Source organism: Rhinolophus ferrumequinum, chromosome 28, assembly GCF_004115265.2.
Source record: "Rhinolophus ferrumequinum isolate MPI-CBG mRhiFer1 chromosome 28, mRhiFer1_v1.p, whole genome shotgun sequence".
NCBI classification, from domain to species: Eukaryota; Metazoa; Chordata; class Mammalia; order Chiroptera; family Rhinolophidae; genus Rhinolophus; species Rhinolophus ferrumequinum.
The window spans coordinates 412155-424257 of NC_046311.1; the positions used below are offsets into that span (position 1 = coordinate 412155).

At 51.0% G+C, this 12103-nt stretch overlaps 1 protein-coding gene across 1 annotated transcript in view; it reads right to left on the bottom strand.

Annotated features, from left to right (window-relative positions):
* The window catches only part of TMEM266 (transmembrane protein 266), a 60908-nt gene extending 52025 nt beyond the window's left edge, over positions 1-8883 (bottom strand). The window contains 2 exon segments of the mRNA XM_033099956.1: positions 2853-3095; positions 8757-8883. The gene's annotated coding sequence lies outside the window, so the exon portion shown is untranslated.
* Positions 8884-12103: the final 3220 nt, after the last annotated feature.

Sequence of the window (12103 nt, forward strand, 5' to 3'; positions counted from 1 at the left end):
CATTTTTGTGGAAGTCTTTCTCGGACATACATTTTCAATTTTAGGTAAATATCTAGCAGTGGAATTGCTAGCCTGTAGGGCAGGTGTATGTTTAACTTTATAAGATTCTGCCAAACCGGTTTGCAAAGTGGCTATGCTATTTTAGAATTCCACTAGCCATGTGTGAGAGTTCCAGTTGCCAAAGAAGTCTTTTAAAATGCAGATCTGTCATACTGTTTCCTACTTAGAAGTCATTTCTGGCTCCTGCCAGACATGCTCAGACACCCGGGAAACGCGCGAAGGCCTCCATGACCCGCATCCCAAGCCCCACCCCTTCCCCAGATGCCCCGCTCTCCAGCCACGCCCCTTTGCAGAAGCCCTCCCTCGGCCAGAATCCCACTTCCTTCCTCATTTGCATAGCAAATGCCTACTCATCTTTTTGCAGGTGTTTGCGGATGACTTCACACCCCTCTGAGCTAGTTGCTGGATTCTGTCTCCCTCAACACCCAGGGTACAACTCCATTACATACTCTGCTCCAACAAGCACTAGACACATGGCCTTCTCTCTACCTGGCCGGCCCTGCAAGACACTCTCTCACTCCCTTCCTTCTCCCAGAGTCTACTGATGGCTCCCACCAGACCCGATGTCAACTGTGCACAGAACAACGAGTGAAAACTGTCACAGTCCGTGACCCCACGGAGCTCAGGGCAGAGTGGAAAAGACAGAATCAAGAACACAAAGACGATCAGTTTTAGGAAGGAAGATTCTTACTTTGAGGTAAGAGAGAAGGGCAGGAAAATTGGGAGAGGCACTCTTACAGTCACGTGGTTGGGGCCACTTTCCTGACTGCACACAGAGCCACCAGACAGCCACTTGCTATCCCTGTGCCATGGACTTTGCCCACAGCCACAGCGGGCAAATTGACGGAGTGGTGACTGTGTACCCGGCCTGGTGCTGAAGTTTTCACTACACTGTCACAATAATTTGTCAACATATACAGTTTTAGGCCTAACTTATAGATATTTTATAATTTACAGAACTTGGGTTCAGGGAGGTTAAGAACCCTGCCGGGTCTACACTGTCTGCGAGTGGCTGAACCCAATGACAGGGTCCCCTGTAAGACGCAGAAGAGGAGGGACACCGACACAGAGGGCAGTGCAGACCTGGGCGAAGACCCCGTCCATCTGCGTCCTCTGCCAGGAGCCAGGCACCCTGGAGCCTGCTCGTCCGTTTCCCTGTCACTGTTTCAGATGGTTTGCTCCAGTACGGCCAGAACGTCCCCTTCAGTTACCCAAGCACAGAACGAGAGGCTACAGGCAGTTTTTGCCAGTGTGGGGGGGTAACTTACATCATGTGTCCCCCGAGCTCTGGCTGGAGTGGGCGAGGACTAAGAAGGCGGCTTGGGAACCTGGAGCGTGACACCGAGCACAGAGCACCTTATCCTCTGCCTGAGACAGGAAGGATCAGAGAGAAACCAGCGTCGGTGTGCATCGCAGGCCGACCTAACGGAAGGGGAGCTCGGAGGCCTGTCCAGTCAGTGGCGTGGCCTGAGTGTACTGTCCCAGCTGTGGACACAGTGTGGAGGCCTGCCTTCTGGTGCCCTTCTGCACAAATGCCAAGGTGGCAGTAAGTTGGATGGTAACTAGAGTGATTATCGGTGGAGCAGCTCATGGAACGGAAGCCCATCCCAACAGGAGAAAAGGAGCCTTTGGAACAATCTCCAGTGTCCATGGGAAGCTGCAAAGCTGTGAAGGCCCTGGGCCAGGGGACAGGTGGCCACACCAGCAGAGAGCAGCAGGGCTGTGGGAACCAGTCCCGTCTGCGGAGAGCCATACTGCAGAGTGACCTCAATTAGAGGAGGCAGGAGACCCAAGGGGCGGGTAGTTGTTCCCAGGTTGGAATGGTGCCTTCGGGGATCTTTACAGAGGGCATCACTGAGCATGTGCATCACTGCTGCCAGCACAGAGGGAGCCTCTGCTTAGAACCCAGCTTCCGTATGCCTCATGCAGCTCCTGCAAATCAGGGCCTGCCTGGTGTGTGCTGGAGTGGACTCATCTATTCAGCAGAATCCAAGACTCTGCAGCCCAAACACCTTTTCCAGCTTCAGGGTGTGTAGGTTGAATGGTGTCCCCCACACTCACTCAGAGTCTCAGAACATGACTTTATTTAGACATAGGCCTTTGTAATCAGTAAAGACAAGGTCATCCTGGATTGGGGTGGGCCCTGAACCCAATGACAGTGTCCCCCCAAGAGGCAGAAGAGAAGCCGTGAGAGGACAGAGGTGGAAATGGGAGTAACGCCTGTCACAAGCCCAGGAACACCTGGGGCCACCAGAAGCAGCAGGAAGGAACCTCCCCCAGAGCCTCTGGTGGGAGCGCGGCCCTGCTGACACCTTGGTCTTACACCTCTGGCCCCCAGCACTGGGGGAGTCTAAATTTCTGTTGTTTTAAGCCCCCCCCCCAGTGTGTGGTACTTCGCTACAGCAGCCCCAGGGAACTTGCACAGGAGCTGAGGTCCTTCTCCCTACAGGGCAAGTTAGGAGCTCTCCAGCCCCTGAGTTCACCCCCACATACAGGTGCCAAGAAAACAAATCTGCTAAATAAACACATTTCCCAGATTTTGAATTGAGGAGAAGCGTGATGTCCCCTGATGCCACATGAAGGGCTCAGTCATAACACTTGACAGCACCTGGGAGACAAAGGCTGTCTATCAAAAAGTTGCACCGTGTGGCTCCAGCCAGGCAAATCTACTAAGTGTCAGCTTGTGGCCTTTAGTTTTGTCACTCTCAAGGTTGAGTCAACCTTAGCATGATTAGCTAAATCACACTAATCAAGCTCACAAGATGTAAAATTTAGGCCGCAAATGTACTCACTAATACGTGTGTGAGAAAGACAGAAAGCTTCTTCTCCAGTATTTACAACGCCCAAGTTCACCGCCAGAGCCAGTCAGCACACCGGGAGCTGATCAGAGACTGTACGTTGTCCGGAGTCTGAGCAAGGCGTCAGGGCTCCACCAGAAAGCAAAGATGGACTCCATCCCCGCCACGGACAAGCCCGGCAGCCTTCCCTGCACTGCAACCATCCGTCTCCAGCACCGGAAGTTCAGGCCAGCCAGTCTGAGCAAGACAGAATGGTTGTTTAAGGCACTGCATTGTGGGACACTCTATTCCACAGCAGCAGTAACTGGGACATCCCAAATGAGAAATGTTAGCCCGACTACAATGGTAAAGAGAAATGAAAACAAAACTATCTATAAAATCTGGAAATAAACCCCGTGTGGCGCTGGCTGCGGGCCCCAGACTTCCCACGGAGTGTGACCAATGCCCATGAAGTCAGATGCACATGAAGCGGACGAGAGGCCTTTACCACCCCCCCACAGAAGCACTCGGGTCGAACGCAGACTCCGTTGAAAATGTGGGTGCCACCCGTGTGACACCAGCCGATCGTGCTGCAGTCAAACAAGCCACTGCTAAAACTCTGCACCTCTCCAATGTGTCACTGGACACCGCCACGTCGTTTGACACAGACCACCCCCAGAGCTGCCTACAGTGCGTAATTAAGGGGTCCCGATGCGCCAAGGTTTCCTCCTGCCACACGCCACTCATGTACGCTTGACTCTTCCAAGGAATATAAACGAAGCGCCACCTGTGAAGCCAGCGCTCCATGTGAGTCATTCTGTCCCGCGAGGTAAGGCACCGCCTGGCTCAGCAGAACAACGATTCTGGGCTCCCTAAACCAGCAAGCCCAGTCCTGCATTCGACAGGCTGCACTCGAGGAATCGGCTGATTTTCAAAGGTTGGAAGGTTATCTTCAGAAAAGGAGAGAAATAACAGCCTGAATGTGGTTACAAGCAGGAATAGCATTATTTCTCTCTAATCTTTGTCTTCAAACTGACTCCATAATTTTCTGGTTACTCACACTTCCAAGAACCACCTCATTTCAGCAATTGAGACTAATTTTAAGGTGTTTTAAAAAAACTCATCTGGTTTCAATCAAGTCCCCAGTCTCACATCCAGCTCCAACCTCGGGCGGCCGTAACACAACACCACAGACTGGGTGGCTTTAACAGAAAGCTCTCTCAGTGCTGAAGGCCGGGAAGCTTCCGACCAGAGTGCCAGTTTGGTCAGCTTCTGGGGAGAGCTCTCTCCCGGGCTGGCAGGCAGCTGCCTTCTCACCATGTGCTCACAGGGATGACAGAGGGAAAAAGAAACCTTTCTCTCTCTTCTTATAAGGCCACAGTCCAACAGATTAGGGCCCTGTGCTTACGACCTCACGTAACCTGTCTTACCTCCGCAATCCCTCATCGCCTAATACGGTCACATTACGGGTTAGGACATCAATATATGTATTCGGGGGGTGGGGGGCATAATTCAGTCCATAGCACAGAACATGATCTCTGGAGCCCCTGCCTCCCACGAGCAAGTCTGGAAGGTTGAAGGTGCTCACAGCTGTGTGTGGACTTGCCTCACTGACCCAGAAATGGTTCAAGGCTTATTTCGAGACTATTGGCTAGTGAGCACCTCAGGGTCTTCTGTGCACACTTTGCCTTTTCAAAGGCAGTTAAACAAGTCAAATGTGCTCTCTGGCCAAAGCAGGTCTCTCCCAAGGTCGGCAACGGTGGCCCTTTACCAAAGCAGAGTGCCCAGCATCTGACTTCATCCGGAAGCGCCCGACGCGCCATCTTAGAGCAGCTCTGTGGTCAAAAGCCGCCTCTGGTGGGGACAGCTGACCCTCCTCAGCTCAAATATAATTTCCTCCAATGGTAACCAACTAAGATTTCTCCGGAAATATTATTTTTGCTTTAATACCCTTCTGGTATTCGGGGCACCTAACTACAATGGCGGCCGAGACACTCCAAGGATGGTCATGGCAGCCCGAGTGCGCCGTTGCATTCAGAATGGACACCGTTAGGGGTGAGCTGGTCTGAGTTTCTGTCCCCACTTTACTGGTTTACAGCTCCTTATTTACGATACAATCGATAACTGATTGCAGACTTTTCTTTAATCGGGCAGCCCCTCCTTTGCTCCTCATACAACTTCAATTTTAGAAGTTTAAGTTGCAGCTGGTGGCCAGGCGAGCCTCTTATTACACTGTGCAGTGTGTCCTGGCAGCCGCCGCCCTCAGCACTGTCCCCTCTGGCCAGGAAGGAGAGGCCGGGCAGGAAGTGGGGCAAGGGGCCTGAGACCGGGGCACCCTCTGGGAAGGCTCAGAGCAGTAAGTAAACTAACTGGGAGCTCAAGTTAGGGCTTTTACCTCCAAAGGTGTCTAAAGGGGAAGTTACAGTGATGGAAGGTGACTATAATGTGTCGAAACAAAAGAACAGGGAGAAACATTGTAATCCCTCAGAAACATTGTAACCCCTCAAATAAAGAAAACTTTTTGATTAGGCACATTCATTTAATCCTCTTCCTGTCAGCCCTATGACAACTACTCTTCTTCCCATTTTACCGATGAGGAAACTGAAGGCACAGAGGTGCCCTCAAAGTCCCACAATTAGCAAGTGCTAGAGCCAGAATTCAAACCCTGGGCAGAGCTCACACTCGCAGCCACCTCTCGATAGAACAGGAAGGACGCCAACAGAGGAAGGAGCTGTGACAGGGAGCATTTCAAGGAGTAGAAGTCAATAGAGTCAAACGTTGCTGAGCCATCAGGAGCGAAATGTGAGAAACGGCCACAGATTCAGGTTGAGGCAACCATGGGTGACCTTTAAGAGTTCTGTTTCAGTAGAGAAGTGAGGGCAAGGGTTCCTTGTAGGACATCAAACAGGCAGTGATAGCAGATAGAGTCCCAGGTAGAAACTGACAGTGAAAGGACAGGGAGAAGAGGGAGAGAAATTTCCAAGCTTTTCTTTGGAGACTATGCCCAAAACAATGCAACATTTTCTTTATTCGAGGGATTACAATGTTTCTCCCTGTTCTTTTGTTTCGAAGGACAAAATGAACACATTTTAGTAGTCATGGTTAAAGGAAAATTAGCAAGTGTCACAGAAATTGTTTTTTAAAAACACTATCAAATTCAGGTAAAATACAAAGCTCTAACCCTTTCAAGGGAAACCATCAAGGGGAAGGTTGCCTGACCTTATATGCTGCGTTGGCTGCACATACTGGCAGTTCTGGAACTAGGCTGGGAGACTGAGGGAATCAGGGATGAAATAACCCTCTCTGGACTTGTTTTGAGCCAAGAGAAAGCAGTTGAAAGTATGTGTTAAGACTTGAGCCTGAAACTCAGAGAGCAGCTGCCCTGTTACAGCCTAAACTCCCAAATACCTGGGCTGCAAAGAACAGAATACTGATGAAAATTCTGTTTCAATGAGCTGCGGGAATTCTAGTTATCAGCCCCTGGTAACTACTGAGCAGTTTCTAGTACAATTGAAAATCAAGTATTTCACTTAAGCTGGCTTTAACTTCTTTTGTGATTCAAGATTATTGACAATGAAAAAGAAACTCATTTTAAAGAATACCAAATTAAGAAACACCTGGAGAAAAAAACACATGTCACCACTAAGTAGCTTACAAGATCAGTCACAGAAAGACAATTATGGCAGTTGCCAGTGTCCTACTCAACAATGCATTAAAATGTTCATTACAATCAGGCCCTGCAATGCACACTAGTTATGTAGCTGGGAAAAGTTTTGTTTTCTCCCCCTACCTCCAACAAGACACTTGGTGAGGGGAATAAAAAGATAATGCTTAAGCATCCATAGTTTCCCTATAGCTTTTCCCAGTTTAAACATGTTTCAAGGGAAAACAGTATGTAGTCCAGAAACATTTTTACGTCCCTCAAATTGACCATTGCACCAAAAAGGGTGCTCACCTCTGCATTAAATAAAATCCTGCTTGAATAGAAGAGAGTGGACTAGTCCACTTTTGGATGCTTTTTAATTATGAGATTTCTGACTGAAGATAGTGACGCTCCCCATAGGAACCCCCACTTTTGGATGCTTTTTAATTATGAGATTTCTGACTGAAGATAGTGACGCTCCCCATAGGAACCCCGTTTCCTCCCCAGAAATCAAACACCACCTCCCCCTGCTTTCTGCTTCCTTCCCAGGGCAGAAAAACTCCACCTCAGCATTTCCATAATCACTGGGAAGGGGTTCTTCCAAAACCAATGTTTTCCATGAGGCAAAACAGCTGTACAAATTGCTTCACTGCCAACAGAACAGCATAATGAAAACAATATCGTAGTGTTTTAAAACTGGTCATATTGCCCAAGGAGGAAACCAGCTTATAGAATCTACAAGGGAGTCTTACATTTCCTACCTACTATTATTCATCAATTTAGAATTAAAAGCTGTAACTTCCAGGAAACACTATTTTCAAGGAATCCATTACGTGTTCCTGTACCTTCCTCCCTATCATCTCGAAGATGTGAACTGAGAATAAAAGTTTGTAGCCCCCTTGGGTGAATTTTCCATTGATGCAACGACAACAGTTTCTAAGTCTACGAGAACCGCAAGGGCTGTGTAGCAAAATCCAATACCCGCGTTATAATAATGCACTTGCAAAAACGGATTACATGTACATCCAGGGTCGAGCACACAGTCCCCGACTTCCCCATGAGTAACTGCTACAGTGGTACAGAGACTGGCTGAGGGTCTCAGGGTGGCATGGATTCCCGTGACAGACCACGTCGGGGCTGTGACTGGCAGTGAGACGGGAGGCTGTGGGGCGCAGCAAGGAGAGCGGAGGAGAGGCGATCACGAACACCGCGAGTGATTCGTCCCACCGGGTGCGGATACGTGCCATAGACTGAAATCGGAAAGAAACTGCGTTTTGAACCGAACTGCTTGCTTGGGAGAAGTCAACGCAAGCACGTCTTGGACCCAATTTTCTGGAGGCTCAGTGCCACCTCAAAAAATTCCTCACGGACCCACGTGAAACAAGTTTCTCTTAAGAGGACACCACAAAGGTTGGTGTGGAATCCGCGCGTGTGCGCACGCAGAAGCGGACCAACACGCGGGTGGCGCGGCGGCCGCGGGGTTAAAGGCTGGTCCCGGGACCCCCAGCACCGCAGCCATCAGACGCGCCCAACCGCCTCCTCCTGCCGCCCTGGCTGTCGCCTCCGTGGCGGAGGACGGCGCGAAGCCGCGCGCAGACGTGAGGCACGCGCGCCTGTCCTGACGCGGGCACCTGCCGCAGCCGTGACGGTCCTGCCCACGCCCACGGGCCGCGAAGCCTTGTCAGGGTGTTTCCCTCACGCCCGCGCTGGGGGCGCGCGGGGAGCCTCGGGGCGCACACCTGCGTGCAGCAGGTGGGAAGCTCACGAGCCGGTAACACCTGGAGATCCAGTCTTTCGCGACGAGTGTGGGGTGTGCAAACGCACCGCGGCGTTTCGGCGTGCGACACGCGCGGCCCGTCACAGGCTCCTCCGTGACACGAACAAAAGCCACCACACCGAGACCGCAGCGCCCCGCGGGGCCTGCGGCGGCCCCGGTGTCGGGCCGAACGCGGCCGGGGACGTCACGGGTCCCCGAGCTCCGGCTCCCCACAGGTGGCGGCGTCAGAGGCGGCGCGCGGCGTCCGGGGCTGAGCGGCCCCCGACCCGCCGGCGGGCGCCCGGCTGACGGGGACGGCCCGCGACGGAGGCCCCCCGACCGCGACACCCCGGACAGAGCAGCCGCCCGCCCGCCCGCCATGAAGCCGCGAGCGGGTTCCTCAGCGGCGGAGTTCCCGCAGCCGCGGCCGCGCGTGGCTCCACGCAGGTCCGCGGCCCGCGGATGGAGGTCAGCGTTCAGACCCGCTCGCCCCACCCGGCCCCCGGCCCCGGACACGTACCTACCGCTTGGCTCTGCTGCGGCGCCGGCCACCGTCGCGCGCCAGGGTCCCCTCAGCGTCCGCCCCGGCGGCCTCGCGCCGGCGACTAGCCCGGGCCCGCGCCTGCGCCGTGGCGCCTGCGCCCTGGGCCCCGCGCACCCGCGCGCGCCTCAGGCGCTGTCCTTCAAACCGCGGCCGCGCGGCGCGGGGGCGGGGGCGGGGGCGGGGGTGGAGCGATGGCAGCCGCCGCGGGCCCTCCAGCGGGCTTCTGAGTAGAACGCGCCCCTGCGGCCCCGAGACACCGCCCCTCGATGTGCGCCGGAGACACCTGTCAGGGCCTGAGTGACCCCGATTCTCAGGCCCTTGTCTCTCCGTCACCGCCCTTGGCGGGGCTCGCCCAAATACCTCCCCGCCCCACTTCCCACACCTCGTAGAAACCTAAAGATTTGATTAAAACCACTGAAAAGCACCCCGTTACAATGCGTCTTAGTAGAGTAGGACAAGCGTTTGGAAACTTGCACAGCTTTCGGAACCGTTCACTTGCAATCTGTGCACTCTAATTTCTAGATTCAGGCGCAATGCTACTTACAGGGACTTTTTTCTGTAACAGCTGTTTATAAAGACTCTCTAGGAAGAGACTATGTAGCCATTACATGCTAACATCGCTTACCTGTGTCTTTTTGTTTTTAAACCTGAGTTCGTGGAAAACGTAGATACAACCACTCTGTGGTAACGTGAAATCACGAATCCCCACAGCTGTGCTTGTCAGCTGTGCTGCCCCCTGGTGGTGTCCTACGTAACGGCACACAACCCAAACTACAATCTTCCTCCCTCTTGGAGAAATTCTTCAGGGTGTCGAATACTGGAACCGGAGGTGTAGGCAAGATGCCATTCTGCTTTCCCTAAACCTGTCCTGCTTGTTTCCAAATACCTTAAGGCCTAACGCCCAGATTGGCCCTAAAGAGGAGATTCTTACTAAACACGGGCAGCGTAGCAATTGTAAGGATGAAGAAACGCAACTTGATTATTTCAATGTTGTCATTCTGTGACCACTTGTAGTTTTCATTGTGTGTAAAATTTAGGAGTGAAACAATGTGCAAACTTGGAGGTGTATTATTTTTAGTTGGTAAATATAAATTTTAGTTCATATGTGAAATTATTGTAACAGTTCAAATATCTTTAACTTTGAAATTTGTTAATGTTTGCTTCTAAAAACAAATCAAGAAAATAGGTGTAGTGTTTACTATTTCAAAAGACCAATATAAGTTTGTTTCCCCTTTTCCAAAAATGTTAATTCCATTACATTCCTCCCCCTTTTAGACTATACTACTTATGTTAATATTGGTATATAAGTGGACAAATAATTTCAGCCTATTTTATTATTGTTTCATTTCATGCTCACTACTGAAAACAATTTTATCACAGAGCTGAGGGTGTTAAAAAAAATGATCCCTCTGGGTGTCTTATTCTTAGTATACCAGTGGGCTCAAAGGATCACAAAAATGAATGGCATTCAAATGAAGTAAGCTTCATGATGTGCTTAATACTTGGAATTTTGCATGTACTTTATGAGGAAATCATTCTTTCGGCAACAAAATTCATCTGCCAAAATGGAGTATCAGTGATATATATGTATTTGAAAACAAAAATGATCCAGCATTCCAATTTTAGTAAATTTTGGGTGTTGTAAGACCTCGCAAGTACATGTCCACGTATTTATTGACAGAATCCTAGTTGCTGACGTTTATTAAATGCTTACAATATGACAGACAGCATTCTATGTGCTTTGTATGTAATTTTCATAACTCTGTTCGAAGTTATAGGTACTATCTCATTTCACAGATGAGAAAGTTGAGGCACAGAGGAATTGACTGGCTCAACATCACAGCTAGTAAGTGGAGGGACCACGATTCAGACCTGGACAGCTGATTCAGAGACCTCAAGTTCAAGCCTGGCGCTCGCTGCCTCACAAAGCTGTGCCTCAATTAAGTGAGACATTATCTATGGGAAAGCATTCTGCATTCCTGCGAAGGGCAGACCTTCAAAGCCCACCTCAGACAAGGCCACAGACGGCAGCCACAAAGTGGGTCCTCCCCCAAGCTGGAACAACTTTACCTGACCGTCTGCTGGGGAAGCTGTGGTTTCTGTCCAGTAAGATGTGATTTGGGTGGCAGACTGCAGACTTCTGAGGGCTCCCTCTTGCTCCCTTTTCTCAATGGAGTTGTTACTACGTCACTCAGCTTTTATATTACATTATGTGGGTTAGAGACCACCTATCTTTCAGCCACGTAGACAGTGAGACAAGAGTTGCCCCATCCGGACTTGACTGAGCAGGTGGAAAACCACCCCGAGACCCTGCTTGGCACAGTAACTGGATGAGAGTGGGGCAGGGGGATGTCTTCCGCGACCCTAACCCTAACCTGAGTGGAGACAAGTATATCTAATGCGTGTGTCACGTGTATGTGCACACTTGCGTCGAGGACGGGCAGACCCTGTTGGTTAGCCGATCCACACCCACCCCTGACCTCTACCCTAAGAACTGGAAAAGTTAACTATTTGATTTTCCTGTTTTTCTTACTGCTGTGGTAGCCAGATGACACAATTCTAGCCTGTGAGCCTGTGGGGGACGACACGGAAGGCTTCTCCTTTTCTGAGGTCAGACAGGCCTAGATTAACGCCACTTCTTGCTTTGACCTCAGATGTGATGCTTGCAGGGCCATTGACCATCCTGGAATCCTGAGGTAACAAACATGAACACAGAAAGTGCACACGTAAGGCTGCTGGAGCAAAACAAACGCAGACAACCAGAGCATCACTGATTAGTACACCAGCCTTAGCGATCACTGAGGTCAAGCTTTTCTGTCTTGACCTGTGAGTAAACTCACAAGAATGAACATTTAGTCTGTTTAGCACAGCCACTTCTTTCAAGTTCCAGACGGAAGATGCTCTTCTCTGTGTTCCTGCTGGGTCAGCTCTTGCCCACTCCTCAGCTCTGCACTTCAGCAGAACACCCGGACAGCTGCAGGGTGACACGTGCACACGACTTGACCGGTGTCACTTTCTCAGCCTCTAAGCTTCCCAAGGCGGGGGACCTCTGGATTTGCTCATCCTTTCTCATCCTGTGCCTGGAGTATAACTTGTATACTGACGGCACTGAAAGCCCCGTTCTGAATCGACAATGAAGGGGCTGTGTGCCGTCTGCAGGAAGGCAGGCCTTGTTATAAACCCTGGTTCTGCCAGCTGTAGTCCTGGGAAAACCCACCAACCTCTCTTCCCTTAGTGTCCTTCTGTGACATGAAGATAAGCCGTACGCTACAAGACTGCTGTTACGGACCATGGAATGTACATGAAGCTTTCATTATTTGTGG